Below are 15,818 nucleotides of genomic sequence, written 5' to 3' on the forward strand. Positions count from 1 at the left end.
CTAAGAGATGAGGTGAAGGGTGAAGGGTTAAAAGTGACACATCCAAGAATAATCTCTGTTAACTAATTGGTCAGCCTCTAGATTTAAGTTCTGGGTCCATACATGTTAAGAGAAGGGATTAAGAGATTCTAGAACAAGGAGTGGAACCGGAACGAGGAGCTCCACTTTTTGTTATTTACAGGTGAATGTCTGTGGCAATAAAACAAATGTTTTTTACTGAATATAAACAATCCACAGTGTGTACTTTGTCCTATTATGTATATACCAGTACACAATACGTCTGCTCTGTTTCTCCTGGTTAACCACTCTGCTCTGTTTCTCCTGGTTAACCACTCTGCTCTGTTTCTCCTGGTTAACCAGTCTGCTCTGTTTCTCCTGGTTAACCACTCTGCTCTGTTTCTCCTGGTTAACCAGTCTGCTCTGTTTCTCCTGGTTAACCACTCTGCTCTGTTTCTCCTGGTTAACCACTCTGCTCTGTTTCTCCTGGTTAACCACTCTGCTCTGTTTCTCCTGGTTAACCAGTCTGCTCTGTTTCTCCTGGTTAACCACTCTGCTCTGTTTCTCCTGGTTAACCAGTCTGCTCTGTTTCTCCTGGTTAACCACTCTGCTCTGTTTCTCCTGGTTAACCACTCTGCTCTGTTTCTCCTGGTTAACCACTCTGCTCTGTTTCTCCTGGTTAACCACTCTGCTCTGTTTCTCCTGGTTAACCACTCTGCTCTGTTTCTCCTGGTTAACCAGTCTGCTCTGTTTCTCCTGGTTAACCACTCTGCTCTTTTTCTCCTGGTTAACCAGTCTCCTCTTTTCTCCAATACACTGAAATTCATTCCTTGACCCACTTGTTACAGTAAAGCATCCTTTAATAACTATAGCTCCATGTTTATCGGAGTGGGATGCACCTACTTTGATTATTTTGACAATCAATATTGCTGTGGTAACAGTAGTTCTTGTTAACCCAGGTTGTGTATGAGGTCAAAGTACACAAGTGGGTCTGAACAATCAATTATTTCCAGCGAGGTATCATTACTTAAGGAAGGGCCAATTTTTCAATCAACAACCTACTTTACAATCTCTCACAGGAATGGAGCTCAAACCTGGGTACCGCTGTATGAGTGAACCAGAGATCTGTGTGTTCACACGTGCATGTGTGTGTGTGCCGTCACTGTTAATCACTTCCTCCACCTTTCAAAATAGGGAGGGCAGCCAAAAGCCCCCTGCCAGGCTTCCTCATGGAGCTACGCCACAGGGCCAGCCAGGTCTCATCAAGGAGGGGCACCACAGGGACAAGTCAGGTGTTGTACGAGACACGGCGAGGACCCAAATTGATTTCAAAAGCCAGGGGGACTTACACGTTTACCTCGTCAAGCGAGCGGGCAGAGCAAAGAGCATACACAAAATGAAGTGGAAAGTAAAATAAAGCAGAGGAAAGGGTTATGGGGTTGTGTGGGGGTCCCACGATAATGATATTCTCTCCCTCCCAGCTGCACCTTGCCAGTTTTCATATCCCCCTTATCCGAGACGGGCAGAGGCTGTAAAGGGGCCACCGACTGATACAATTCCTGGCACTGCTTTTGCTTCATGCTACTCTCCTCACAATTATCTTCCCCTGGCAATCATTCCTCCCTCTACTGGCAGATGTAAGAGGCTCCTCTCTCCCCCCTTTAGATTGGGCTCCCTGGTGACCCTGGTAGCCTAGCTATGTCGGAAATTATCCCTACTGTAGCATTACTTGCATTATCTGGCTGGTTGATGCAATCTCTTTCTTCAAGATTGCCCCAAAATGGCTGCAGGTATGACTTTAGAGACCTCGCACTGACTCTAGATTACTCTAGATTTCCAGATACAACTGGGAATTACAAGAAGGTGAAAGAAAAAACCTCAGGCAACAGTTGTGTCTATGTCAAATGGCTTTGAAAAATGGCTGCAGGCTGGGGAAATAGAGGGGGGTGCATCTATGTGCAAGTGGGGGAGGAGAGATAGAGAGAAAATACATAGTGATGTGTTCTTTATCATATAGTTATTTATTGTCATTGTCAAATGGCAGCATACACACTGAGCAACTCAGGTTTGGTTGGCACGTACACAACTCTGAGTAAATGATCGGTCCTCAAAAGCAATGCAAGTCTATGTGTATAAAACATTTACAGTACAATGAAATCACACACTGTATTGCATAAATTCATTATCAATAATAGCAGAAAGTAATTTGGTGCCCTTGCATGACCATTGGTTGTGCTGGTTGGAATGGAGATCTGGGGAGGGAGAGGGCCCAGTGGGTTGACAGTGGGGTTGAGGGGTGGTGGAGGTGCTGGAGGTCATTCCAGACTCTGGGGCCAGGTGATTGGCCCGATGGTGAGGGGGTTGAGGGAGACAGACTTGGCCACAGAGCGGGACCTCCTCCTGGAACACACTGGAGAGCAGGGTGAGCTTCTGTGGTTACACAGGCTGAGGCGGCAGTGCAGGAAGACGTAATGGTAGCCCCCATACAGCAGAGCAGAGAAGCGAGCCTGGAGGGATGAGGCGCTTTCCTCGACTGTCACGTATGGTATGATTGCTTGGACAGCTGTCCTGAATTATGTAGTATCGAAGGAGGTTGTCAGGGCTGGAGGATTCCGTGGTGAAGCAGTCATCTAGAACGACCACGAAAAGCTCCGGGTCTGACTCGTCTACGGACACGCCCACATGCAGGGAGGAACCCACAAGCAGAGTGACTGCCTGACCAGCTGGGTAAGGCTCTGTGTAGTTGGAGTTACGATACAGAAACATGGAGGCTCTGGCCTTGGCACCGACAACTGCATTGTCAGTTGGTAGATGGGGTCTGATGGGCACATCCAGGCTGCTCTCTATCTCCAGAGGATAGATACAGGAGAAAGGAAAGCTAAGGGGAGAATCATTTTGTGCATCTACTGGATAAACTAATATGCTGTTGGAGTAGACAGCATGAGTACCATTTGTCTTCACTGTGTTTCCACAGTGTCCCTCCCTGCGCTCCACCTGGTACCACACCATGCCATTACGATCAAGTCTGATCATTTGTACAGGTAGCACATACCATAGTGTTGACGTCTGCACAGTAGGCAAAGGCGCAATATGTTGGACTGACAAACTTGTAGACATAGTAGTTTCTATAGCAGGCTTTGACATGGATTGGGGTTTGTTTATATTGGCAGCAGCTATCATAGCTCCCACAGATACCCCGCTGAACCACTCCGTCCGACAGCTGGGGGTGGGGATCTGTGAGCCACATCGGGCTGTTGGTACCACGTGTACTTTTGCACACACCTCTCTGGCATCTGAACACTGGTGTCCCCCAGGAACATGTGATATCAGCCCCGAAAGTTGATATCCTTGTCGCAGTTCCCTTTACCTCTGTAGTTGGTGGCACGCCAGGTGTCATTCAGTACAGAGTAGTGCTGGCAGGGGTCTGCACAATGAGATGTTCCACCAATACTGATACAGTCCTGTCCCACTGGACACTCTGTGTTCCCACACATAAACTGGACAGAGTGGGGGTCCACGTTTGGGCTGGTGTGCTGGACTGAGCGGAGGTTATCGTCAGAAGGCACCAGGCAGTTGAAGGACCCAGGGGTGTTCTCACAGACCTGAGGGGCGCAGGGCTGGTCAGGAAGGGGACACTCGTCAACGTCCACACAACCCAGTATAGAGGACCAGCGGTAACCTTGATGACAGCAGGAGCCGCTTTTGCAGATCTTGGGGTCATAGCAGGTGATGCCGTTGCCGACAAAGCCGTCTTGACAGGTGCAGGTGAAAGACCGTGTTGGAAAGGCATCTACCCTCTCAAGTTCTACAGATGAGACCAGACAGGTGGCTTGGTAATGACACGTCTCACAGCTGGTGACAACTGTACCTGACCTATCACCAGTGCTGGCCTGTATAAACAGGAGCAGCAGCAGAGCCTCTGATGTCATCACTAAGAGCCCCATCATTTAGATCAAAACAGCCTACACACCATTCACAGGAAGTATGTGCTGGCTTCTACCTGTGAACTTGAGAATTTATATTTTTCCAGAGACATCATGTGACTATCGATAAAATACTTCTTTGTTGTGATTACGTGCATGGAGTTACTTATTGATCACTATAAAAACTGATAGCTCAAGTATAAATTAAAGACTCTTCATCTGAAAAATATGGCTCCACTTAATCTGCGTAATTCTTGTCCCATGTAAAATACAACCTTGGAGATTCTAAAGTTGTTGAACCGATAAGCTTTGACTTAATTTACAATTGTACATCTGACACTGACACATTTATTTGATTAGGATTTGATTGTGTTATTTTCCCATAATAGTCCCCCTGCAGAATGAGTCATGCAAAGTAAACTTCCCTAGTGAAAAGTAAACTTCCCTATTGAAAAGTAAACTTCCCTATTGCATAATTGTCCCTATTGCAACAGCACACATAAAAAAAACTGAAACAGCACAAACAAAAGAACAACATGAATGACCTTAACTTGGAATCGGATTGAGTCGTGATTCTTTGTGGTTTTAAATATAATTTGTTTGGCATTTTGGAAGTTGTCTTTCTGTTGCACTATGCAGATACAAGTTGAAAAGCCACAGAATATTAAAAGTAACATTTATAATTAAAGAATTAAAGAGTCACGATATTCTGAGTGAGAATTCGTATCAAACCCACCAAACAGATCAGTATGTAAATAGACAATGTTCTAATAGCTAGTTGTATTGCTGTTCTGATGTCCTTGGAGAAATATAATGGCCTCCAGAACGTGCCAAAAAAATTCCTTGAAATCCATCATGTTAGATGTTACTTCTTGGATGTTAATCTGACTTTAAATATCCATTTACGCACAACAAAAGCAGAGCTGGCTATCACTTTGTTTTTTGTATCACATTTCCACAACGCATGTAAAGAAAAAATGATGACCCCATTATCTAGGCCGTGCAAGCATTGGAATAGCTTTATATGTTTTATTTCTTCACTAAGACCTCTGTTCAAAATATATTTCCAAATGAGGAGTGAGCTACTCATATTAAAGGGAAATTTCACAGTTTTTCAACTTCATCTCCAGCACCACCCCAACATCAACATATGTGAAAATTGCACGTTTCTATGTTTTGTTGAAAAGAAGATAGAGGAAGTTAAGTGTTTCCAATGTCATCATCAACCAATTAGTAGGCAATGCCTGCTCATAATTGGTTAAAATCACACAATGCACACCGATGATGTCATTGGAAACACTTATCTTCCTCTATCTTTTTTACTACAAAACATAGAAACGCACCATTTTCACATATGTTGATGTTGGAGTGGTGCTTTTTTAAATGTCCCTTTAAAGCCACTCACGAGATTAACATTCTCATTTCAAAGGAGGCCAGACATTGTGATTGTGCTTTGCCTGCCTAGCCTGTTCTTCGTCGGCCTGTAGTATTTATTACCATTGGCTCAGAAGGTATTATCAGCGTTCATTCAGTGCAGCACTTGCACACATGACAGTTCATTTTCTGCATGATGTCACAAAAGTCGATACCATCTTGTAAAGACAAATACCAGATAACGCTGGCTAACTGATGCAATTTGGGGGAAGACCCTTAATCATGGGGTCATAGCAGGTGGTGCCTTCATGAACCATAAACCACTTCAAATCTCATACAACAAGACAGTCTGTCTATCTAATTAGCTGGACTGGATAAATGTTTTGCTGGCCTGCCCTTTATTTGAGTATGTTTCCATGTGTATTGCTATAGTAAACTCAATTACTTGAGCATATTGTATAATATTTAAGTGATACACCTGTACAATGTTGTGCATTGCATGTGATACATGTTGTATTTTTGTTAACTCCTAGATGCACTTTTTTTTTCTAAAATGAAATGAACGTCTCTTTGAATAAGAGTTGGTAAGCAAGGCAAGGGAAATATGTAACCTCCCACAAAGCAGCCACCCCCTGCCCAGCAGGGAACTGAGAAGTGGTACAACACAAAGCAGCCATCCTCTGCCCAGCAGGGAACTGAGAAGTGATACAACACAAAGCAGCCATCCCCTGCCCAGCAGGGAACTGAGAAGTGGAAGCAATACAAAAGACAACCATTAGTTTGAGAGTATTTTAACTTTTTGTATTGTTTGTTGGTTTGGCAATGCCACTGTCAGCCAGAGAAATATGCTGAGAAGGATTATCACCACAGCAAGCAAGGTACTTGGAGTCAAACTGACAGGCCTGGATGAAATCTTTATAGTCATGGCCCTCCACAAGGCTCACAAAATAATTTTAGACCCAAGCCACCCCCTGTACCCGGACTTTGAACTACTCCACTCTGGGCACAGGTATAGGGCACCCCTCGGCAGTAAAAACAGAACTAGACAATCATTTGTGCCAGGTGTGATATCTCTCCTAAATAGCTCGGGCTAATGTTCCTATCGACCCAGTAAAGCCAGCAGGCTAGTCTCTTTTTATTGGTATGTAACTGTTATGAAAGTTGTATTGTCAAATTGTTTTGTATTTAAACACCACCTCAAACATGTACATGACACTGTAAGAAAATTTTCCCATGGGAAAAACGACATGCAACAATCTTCCTAACAAGGTCAATGCTTTAAGCTTGAATATTTTAGTGGGTCGCAAAAGTTTTATTTCCTTGTCTCAAGTGAGCTAAGCACAGATTGGAAACTTGAGTGAGTCAGGTTTTTTTTTACCTGACTTTGTCTGTTAAGATTCTGAGATAACTGTATGGTGTCCATATTAGGACATCCTTGGTCTCAGACACTGTCGTACAAGTTACATACAAAAACATGTTGGCAGGGAAGATACAAGGTCATAATGATGTGGATTTACCACAATACAGGTCTGATTCAATCAATTTGTTTAACGTATACACAATACACTGTCCACAAATTGTTTGATCATCTTATTATAAGAATCCTGTTCTAATGCTACAATAGCCCCGAGTTGATCACATGGGGGATATTACGGAGATGTAATGACGTATTAAACGACAGGTTCACTCATTTATCTATATCAGGACTAATTAGGGTTCTGAATTCAATTGTTAATTTGTGAAAAGGTATTATGTGCCTAAAACATGCATGTTCCTCATTAAGCTCTTACAGAATGTAAAGTAAACAACACCATTAACTACTCTGAAGGCAAGGACATGGTAGTAAAAGTAGCATGGTACTAAACACATACTATATGCAGATATTAACCCGCAATGATACACGTTCAATTTACAGTGAATCCCCTACACAGGACAATTGAAGTTTTAGGGATATTTCTTTTTTATCAAAGTGAACTTTCCGGACCACCTGCACTGACTGAATGCCTGATGTACTGTTAATAGCCAGCACCATATTGCCGCTAAGCCTATCACTGGCGATATCAACTATGAACACCGAAAGGTTCTTTCTTCCTCAGAGAGATAAGCATTATAGCATGAGATGAGAATGAATGTCTCCATTCTGGGAGTGTTAAAATCACCCAAAAGCGGCTCTTAATGTGGGCAAGTCATGGTGATATGATATACTGTATAATGAAGTCTCTTATAAGAATTAAGCTGTAGCTTTCACGTCTCAGCATGGACCCTCAGATAAAGTCGGCCATCAGAATAGGGAAACGGAGGAACACAGAGACACGCTGTCACACCAGACTAGCATGGCTTTTTACTTTGCAAATGGCTGTTTTATATCTCTGTCTGAAAGAGGGAAAGAGAAAACTGGGAGGGCAATTTAGATGTGAAACTTGTTTTTTTGGTTCAGAAATTAAGCTGTAATATGTGATGGCTTTGCTTGGTTAAAGATTAATATGATGAAAAGAGGTTCTGATCTCTATGGATATTCTGGTCTCTCTGGTCTCCTCGCCCCCACATGTTTTTTTGATCTCTTCTTTCTTCCAGATGAACATCTCTGTCTGCGTATTGACAACAGCGTTGGGGACAGCTGTCACAAAGATTCTCTCCAGAAGCAATTGTTTAAAAAAAAAAGTTGAATTATGATATATGGTAATTGGCCTGAGGCCCCACCGAAAACCTCTCCATAACCTAAAGAAGAATACATGCAAAAAAATTCTCATGCCATGTTTTTGCATAAACAAGTCCTTAGGCTGCCCTGTGCCTCTTAGATACAGTCCAGACTTCTCTTAAATCGTTCTAGTTAGATCAGTTAGCAAACACTTAATCTATACCCCCGGAATGCTTTAGTCCATTCACAGAAGAAGCAGGTGGCTATTGCTATTCGGTGGTTTATATGCTTTTGGAAGAGTTCGTAAAAAAAATCTGTCTTATCTCTGAAGGGTTCCTAACCGTTTGAAATATGCCTTATTGTTGAGAGAGATACCAATTTAGCAGTACATTTTTACAACACACTCCACCAAACACTCTCTTTCTTCTCCCTCATTCTCGCCCCCTCCCATATGGGGAGTGTGATCACCATAATCGTAAGTGACTAGTTTGACTTTCTGAGGAATGGACTTTTGTTTTCTCTAGATATTCTGGCAATACTGTCCATGCAAATTAACAACTCCCAAAACATTCCACATCGTCATCAAACACACATGCATGCATATTCACACACACATAAACACACACACTTCTATAAACACTATACAGACAGAAATATCCAGAAGAAGTGCATGGGTAGTTAAAAAGCTATAACCATGTCTGTATTTATACCAGAAGGCAGTTATTATAATTTGTACAGTGATACAGACAGGAGTGTTATCTCTAGGGAAAGAAGCTCTGGTTAACTGGTCTGTGCATACAGTAGTATTAGTCCTACTGCAACAGTTACTCACAATGAACAATACCCATGGTGGATTTATGTGTACAGTATGAGTATAATGTTCCATTACATCTCATTATTGCTTCTCGTCACTGTTCTAGCCTGCAATCCTCCCACCATGCAATCTAAGACTGTTATCTGCAGCATGAGGGATGGAGGATAAGTTATTAAAATGCTTAGGAACTAAAATGGACAGCTTGCGGCCTCGCAACATGAACAATATTTACAGTTGAAGTAGGAAGTTTACATACACCTTAGCCAAATACATTTAAACTCAGTTTTTCATAATTCCTGACATTTAATCCTAGTAAAAATTCCCTGTCTTAGGTCAGTTAGGATCACCACTTCATTTTATGAATGTGAAATGTCAGAATAATAGTAGAGAAAATGATTTATTTCAGCTTTCATCACATTCCCAGTGGGTCAGAAGTTTACATACACTCAATCAGTATTTGTTAGCATTGCCTTTAAATTGTTTAACTTGGGTCAAACATTTTGGGTAGCCTTCCACAAGCTTCCCACAATAAGTTGGATGAATTTTGGCCCATTCCTCTTGACAGAGCTGCTGTAACTGAATCAGGTTTGTAGGCCTCCTTGCTCACACACGCTTTATCAGTTCTGCCCACAAATTTTCTATAGGATTGGCTTTGTGATGACCACTCCAATACCTTGACTTTGTTGTACTTAAGCCATTTTGCCACAACTTGGATCATTGTTAATTTGGAAGACCCATTTGCGACCAAGCTTCAACTTCCTGACTGATGTCTTGAGATGTTGCTTCAATATATCCACGTAATTGTCCTTCCTCATTCCGTCCCCATGATGCCATCTATTTTGTGAAGTGCACCAGTTACTCCTGCAGCAAAGCACCCCCACAACATGATGCTGCCACCCCCGTACTTATCGGTTGGGACATGATGTTGCCACCCCCGTGCTTCACGGTTGCTTCACTGTTCTTCGGCTTGCGAGCTTCCCCCTTTTTCCTCCAAACATAACAATGGTCATTATGACCAAACAGTTCAATTTTGTTTCATGAGACCAAAGGACATTTCTCCAAAAAGTACGATCATTGTCCCTATGTGGAGTTGCAAACCGTAGTCTGGCTTTTTAATGGCAGATTTGGAGCAGTGGCTTCTTCCTTGCGGAGCGGTTTTTCAGGTTATGTCAATTTAGGACTCGTTTTACTGTGGATATAGATAATTTTGTACCTGTTTCCTCCAGCATCTTCACAAGGTCCTTTGCTGTTTTTCTGGGATTGATTTGCACTTTTCACACCAAAGTACGTTCATCTATAGGAGACAGAACGCGTCTCCTTCCTGAGCGGTATGACGGCTGCGTGGTCCCATGGTGTTTATACTTGCGTACTATTGTTTGTACAGATGAACGTGGTACCTTCAGGCGTTTGGAAATTGCTTCCAAGGATGAACAGTCAACTTAGTGTATGTGAACTTCTGACCCACTGGAATTGTGATACAGTGAATTATAAGTGAAGTAATCTGTCTGTAACCAATTGTTGGAAAAATTACTTGTGTGATGCACAAAGTAGATGTCCTAACTGACATGCCAAAACTATAGTTTGTTAACAAGAAATGTGTGGAGTGGTTGAAAAATGTGTTTTAATGACTCCAACCTAAGTGTATGTAAACTTCCCACTTCAACTGTAGATGCAGTCTATCAATTCTAATTTGGCCATTTCATCCTGGAAATATAATAAGACATTGCTGCCATCTACTGCTTTAGGTAGAGCAAAGCATCACATTTAATTTCCCATTTCTAATTGCCATTGTGAAGCTAAGGAACATTGATTTGTAATTCTACATTAGATGCTATGTTAATGGCTCTTAAAGGGATAGAGCGAGATTTTGGCAATCAAGCCCTTTTCTATTTACCCAGAGTCAGATGAACTCATGGTTACCATTGTTAAGTCTCTGCATGCAGTTTGAAGGAAGTTTCTAATTAGCGTTAACATAATTGCTAAGTAACTGGAAGTCTATGCTATAGTTAGCAATGGCTTGTGAAACTACCTTCAACTTCCTTCAAACTGCATGCAGAGACATACATTTTCATCTAAATATGGGGAAGTAAAAAAGGTCTTAATTGCCGAAATCTCACACTATCCCTTCAAGACAGTGACAGTTCAACTATCAAAAAATGTTATACATAGTAAATGTGTTACAAATATAAATTAATCTGTAAAAGGTGACATTAGGTTGACATTTGGATTAGATGTACACTAACAATCAAAGGTGTCTCTTTGACTGTTAATGTACAGTCAAAGAGACACCTTTGAGGGTGGGGTCAATGCTTGGGTCTGTCATTTTGACATAAACATGAGAGGTAATACCTCTGTAAGCTCTGACTTACTGCATTGGCATCATTGTAGAAATTATTTCCCCCTTCCATACCCAATCTCTACGCTTTGTCTGAGTCTACAAAGAACAGCTTAAAGACCTGGCAAAGGGGCACAACCAGACCATTACCCAACCAATCCATGCAATCAATCAACGTTGACCTAATTGTTTCTTTATATAGCTTTACTCTACAAATTATACAGATGTAGGATCTTCATTTGAGCCAGTTTTGCGACAGCAGGAAAATAATCATGTAGCAGCAGGAAATGTGAATTATTATGTAGATTATAATTAATGGATATTTTTTGTAGGGGTTGATACATATTTTTGTTAGGGCAAATCAAGTCTGACGTTTTTAAAGTGAAAATTACAAACTTTAGGAGCCTTTTAAACAACGCATACGCTACAAGTTTGCATTTCCTGCCATGCAGGAAAATTCTCAGCAACAAAAGTGACCAAATTAAGATCCTACATCTGTAGCGTCTAACTACAGTCAAAACAGGGTGAATTATTAATAGACATACATTAACCTCCCACTTAATCACATACCTAATGTTCAAACAGACTCCCCTGGACAGATACAGACCTTCTCCACTGAGTTTGGTCCCCTTATTGACGACTTCCTTTCTGCTATCCTCTCCAGCGTACACTGGGGAAAAACGTTGAATGGAGCAAGGACTTCAATCATCACACACAATGTCAACACCTGCATGAGGCCCATATGACTGTCTGAGCACAGATAAGAAAAGGTAGTTAAGCACACATAAAGAATTGTTTTGAAGTTGTGTGAACTGTTTTGACAGCATGGAACCTTGATTCTTAATTAAAAGGTGTTAAATTAATAAAGGCCCCTCTGGGTTTCTTACTTGTCCTGCACGTGTTTTCTTTGTTTACCTTTTAAACATTCATCATTGTTTTGTATTTTCTTGTATGCAAAACATTAATATTTCACCAATCATATATAAGCAGTCATCATGCTACATATAGGGTGATATAGAAGATAACAGTTATCATGCTACATGTAGGGTGAAACATAAAAGATAACAGTTATCATGCCACATGTAGAAGATATAAAAGATAGTTATCATGCTACATGTAGGGTGACATAAAAGATAACCGTTATCATGCTACATGTAGGGTGATATAAAATATAACAGTTATCATGCTACATGTAGGGTGATATAAAATATAACATTTATAATGCTAAATGTAGGGTGGTATAAAAGATAACAGTTATCATGCCACATGTAGGGTAATATAAAAGATAACAGTTATCATGCTACATGTAGGGTGATATAAAATAGGACAGTTATCATGCTACATGTAGGGTGACATAAAAGATAACAGTTATCATGCTACATGTAGGGTGATATAAAAGATAACAGTTATCATGCTACATTTAGAGTGATATAAAATATAGTCATCATGTGACATGTAGGGTGATATAAATATAACAGTCGCCATGCTAAATGTAGGGTGATATTAAAGATAACAGTTACAATACTACATTTGGGGTGATATAAAATACAGTTATCATGCTACATGTAGGGTGATATAAAAGATAACCGCTATCATGCTACATGTAGGGTGATATAAAATATAACAGTTATCATGTTACATGTAGGATGATATAAAAGATAACAGTTATCATGCTACATGTAGGGTGATATAAAATATGCTTCATTTTTTATTTTACTGGGCAAGTCAGTTAAGAACAAGTTCATATTTTCAATGACGGGTTAATAAGAACAGTGGGTTAACTGCCTTGTTCAGGGGTAGAACAACAGATTTTTACCTTGTCAGCTATGGGATTCGATCTTGCAACCTTTCGGTTAGAAGTCCAACGCTCTAACCACTAGGCTACCTGCCGCCACATATCTGCTGCCCCATTTATAGTTATCATGCTACACATAGGGTGATATAAAATATCACAGTTATCATGCTACATGTAGGGTGATACAAAATATAGTCATCATGCTACATATAGGGTGACAAAAAAGATAAGTTATCATGCTAGATGTAGGGCGATATAAAAGATAGTCATCATGCTACATGTAGGGTGATACAAACGATAACAGTTATCCTGCTACATGTAGGGTGATATAAAATATAGATATCATGCTAGATGTAGGGTGATATTATACATAACAGTCATCATGCTAAATGGAGGGTGATATAAAAGACAGTCATCATGCTACACGTAAGGTGATATAAAAGATAACAGTTATCCTGCTACATGTAGGGTGATACAAAAGATAACAGTTATCCTGCTACATGTAGGGTGATGTAAAATATAGTCATCAGATAGTCACCATGCTACATGTAGGGTGATACAAAAGATAACAGTTATCCTGCTACATGTAGGGTGATATAAAAGATAGTTATCATGCTACATGTAGGGTAATATCATAGATAACAGTCATCATGCTAAATGTGAGATGATATAAAAGATAGTCATCGTGCTATTTGTAGAGTGATATAAATATTGTTATCATGCTACATGTAGGGTGATATAAAATATAGTCATCAGATAGTCACCATGCTACATGTAGGGTGATACAAAAGATAACAGTTATCCTGCTACATGTAGGGTGATATAAAATATAGTCATCAGATAGTCACCATGCTACATGTAGGGTGATAAAAAAGATAACAGTTATCCTGCTACATGTAGGGTGATATAAAGATAGTTATCATGCTACATGTAGGATGATATCATAGATAACAGTCATCATGCTAAATGTGAGATGATATAAAAGATAGTCATCGTGCTATTTGTAGAGTGATATAAATATTGTTATCATGCTACATGTAGGGTGATATAGAATATAGGTTATCATGCTACATCTGGGTGATATAAAAGATAACAGTTATCATGCTACATGTAGGGTGACAAAATATAACAGATATCATGCTACATGTAGGGTGATATAAAAGATAGTCATCATGCTACATGTAAGGTGATATAAAAGTGATCATGCTACATGTAGGGTGATATAAAATATAGATATCATGCTACATGTAGTGTGATACTATACATAACAGTCATCATGCTAAATGGAGGGTGATATAAAAGATAGTCATCATGCTGCACGTAGAGTGATATAAAAGATAACAGTTATCCTGCTACATGTAGGGTGATATAAAATATAGTCATCAGATAGTCACCATGCTACATGTAGGGTGATACAAAAGATAACAGTTATCCTGTTAGGGCTAGGGGGCAGTATTGACACGGCCGGATAAAAAACATACCCGATTTAATCTGGTTACTACTCCTGCCCAGTAACTAGAATATGCATATAATTATTGGCTTTGGATAGAAAACACCCTAAAGTTTCTAAAACTGTTTGAATGGTGTCTGTGAGTATAACAGAACTCAAATGGCAGGCCAAAACCTGAGAAGATTCCATGCAGGAAGTGGCCTGTCTGACAAGTTGTGTTTCATCTTGGCTCTTTTTATTGAAGACTGAGGATCTTTGCTCTAACGTGACACTTCCTACGGCTCCTATAGGCTCTCAGAGCCCGGGAAAAAGCTGAACGATATCGAGGCAGCCTCTGGCTGAAACACATTATCGCTTTTGGCAAGTGGCCGATCAGAGTACTATGGGCTTAGGCGCGTGCCCGAGTCGACCGAATGCTTTATTTTCTTTCGTCTGTTTACCTAAACGCAGATTCCCGGTCGGAATATTATCGCTTTTTTATGAGAGAAATGGCATAAAAATTGATTTTAAACAGCAGTTGACATGCTTCGAAGTACGGTAATGGAATATTTAGATTTTTTTTGTCACGAATTGCGCCATGCTCGTCACCCTTATTTACCCTTTCGGATAGTGTCTTGAACGCACGAACAAAATGCCGCTGTTTGGATATAACTATGGATTATTTTGAACCAAACCAACATTTGTTATTGAAGTGGAAGTCCTGGGAGTGCATTCTGACGAAGACAGCAAAGGTAATAACATTTTTCTTATAGTAAATCTGACTTTGGTGAGTGCTAAACTTGCTGGGTGTCTAAATAGCTAGCCCTGTGATGCCGGGCTATCTACTGAGAATATTGCAAAATGTGCTTTCACCGAAAAGCTATTTTAAAATCGGACATATCGAGTGCATAGAGGAGTTCTGTATCTATAATTCTTCAAATAATTGTTATGCTTTTTGTGAACGTTTATCGTGAGTAATTTAGTAAATTCACCGGCAGTGTTCGGTGGGAATGCTAGTCACATGCTAGTCACATGCTAATGTAAAAAGCTGGTTTTTGATATAAATATGAACTTGATTGAACAAAACATGCATGTATTGTATAACATAATGTCCTAGGGTTGTCATCTGATGAAGATCATCAAAGGTTAGTGCTGCATTTAGCTGTGGTTTGGGTTTATGTGACATTATATGCTAGCTTGAAAAATGGGTGTCTGATTATTTCTGGCTGGGTACTCTGCTGACATAATCTAATGTTTTGCTTTCGTTGTAAAGCCTTTTTGAAATCGGACAGTGTGGATAGATTAACGAGAGTCTTGTCTTTAAAATGGTGTAAAATAGTCATATGTTTGAAAAATTGAAGTTTTTGCATTTTTGAGGTTTTTGAATAACGCGCCACGGGATTACACTGGCTGTTACGTAGGTGGGACGATTTGGTGCCACCTACCCTAGAGAGGTTATCCTGCTACATGTAGGGTGATATAAAAGCAAGTCATCATGTAACATGTAGGGTGA

The 15,818-nt window shown here is 40.4% G+C and overlaps 1 pseudogene; it reads right to left on the bottom strand.

Annotated features, from left to right (window-relative positions):
* Positions 1–1,915: 1,915 nt before the first annotated feature.
* On the bottom strand, positions 1,916–3,968 carry LOC106604582 (uromodulin-like; annotated as a pseudogene).
* Between the last annotated feature and the right edge of the window lie 11,850 nt (positions 3,969–15,818).

The sequence above is a fragment of the Salmo salar genome, chromosome 05, assembly GCF_965601325.2.
Source record: "Salmo salar chromosome 05, fSalSal1, whole genome shotgun sequence".
In the NCBI taxonomy this organism is placed as follows: domain Eukaryota; kingdom Metazoa; phylum Chordata; class Actinopteri; order Salmoniformes; family Salmonidae; genus Salmo; species Salmo salar.